This window comes from Belonocnema kinseyi, chromosome 2, assembly GCF_010883055.1.
Source record: "Belonocnema kinseyi isolate 2016_QV_RU_SX_M_011 chromosome 2, B_treatae_v1, whole genome shotgun sequence".
Lineage (NCBI taxonomy): Eukaryota > Metazoa > Arthropoda > Insecta > Hymenoptera > Cynipidae > Belonocnema > Belonocnema kinseyi.
This window is the reverse complement of record NC_046658.1, coordinates 33,708,294-33,709,622: the sequence shown is the minus strand read 5'-3', so window position 1 is coordinate 33,709,622 and position 1,329 is coordinate 33,708,294.

The window sequence follows — 1,329 nt, the reverse complement described above, 5'->3', positions numbered from 1 at the left end:
AAAAGTGTGTGTAATCAATTTAATAGTGTACATTCATACACTTCCCTCCATCTTTCTTTTTGCCGTGTGCCGGCGTGACACAGAACATCATGCGACCCCCATTTTTCGTATAGTGGTTAAGAAAGATTGCAAAGCGTTCATACCGATGTGTACAACACTTTATTTCACTTCTTTCAAAGCACTATACCCATTCAGAATGGGCGGATTAAGACCTTTCGGGGCCCGGAGCTAAAATAACGTTGGGGCCCCTTTAAGGCGGCTGGACTTAACATTTTACTTTCATTTAAAATTAGTTCATGATAAAAAAATTCAAAAATTTAATTGAAAAAATTTTACTAAAATTTTTTTTAGGACTTTATTATTTTTGTTTATAAGCGGGTTATTTTACTGTATATTATATGTTTTTCTTGGGGAGAACGGGGCCCCCACTAGCGTGGGGCCCGGTGCTTCAGCACCACCAAGCCCTCCCCATGATCCGGCACTGGCCATTCTCCTTATTCGAATCCATCACAAAATTTAATACAACGACTTAGAAACACTGTACATTTTTGTATGTATGAGTCTAATACTCTTACCATTTATTCCAATCAGAGATATTAGTCTGCATTTTAAAAGTAATTATTCGACTTTTTCTAACTGTACGAAATCCAGCTAAATGGTTAGCTGGGAGAGCTAAACCATTTTTTCAGTCTGTCCATTGTATATATGTAACCGGAACCGCCTGGTGCTCTAGCAAAGGCGCATGATTATTGATTATGTGCATACGCGCAATGGTAAAAAAAGAACATTCACTTTCAGCGGTTAGATAAGAAAAGCAATGACCGTTGTCATGTGGAAATTATAAACTTACTGGTGCAAATGCACTATTGATTACGAATAATCATCTATTAATAGAGGCAGATCTCGTCTGTTTGCAATGTTTTCAAGCAAACGTGCTTTTCTATCTGTCTTCATTATATATTTTTCACTTGCTGATTTGCAAGAAAACGTAACTGATTTTTTATTTCATTGAATATAGACATTCTTACTGAAGGCAATATTGCAGTGATCCCAGATTTGAAACAACGTTCACTCCAATGCTATCACAGGTCTTGTCCGTGTGAAATATAGTAGGAGATGATGTACATGACTGGGTTGCGCGCGCAACCCATTTCTCCTCTTCTGAATTTGAAAACTCGAAGGTGCACGATTGCCGGTAGGAGCACTTCGGCGGTTCTATTTATATCTATCTGCTAACTGCTTTGAAATAAAATCAAGAGATTGGGATTTTAATATTTCCAGATTTCGATGCTGGCGATTCTCATGATTTGAATAATTCGCGCGCCTCTT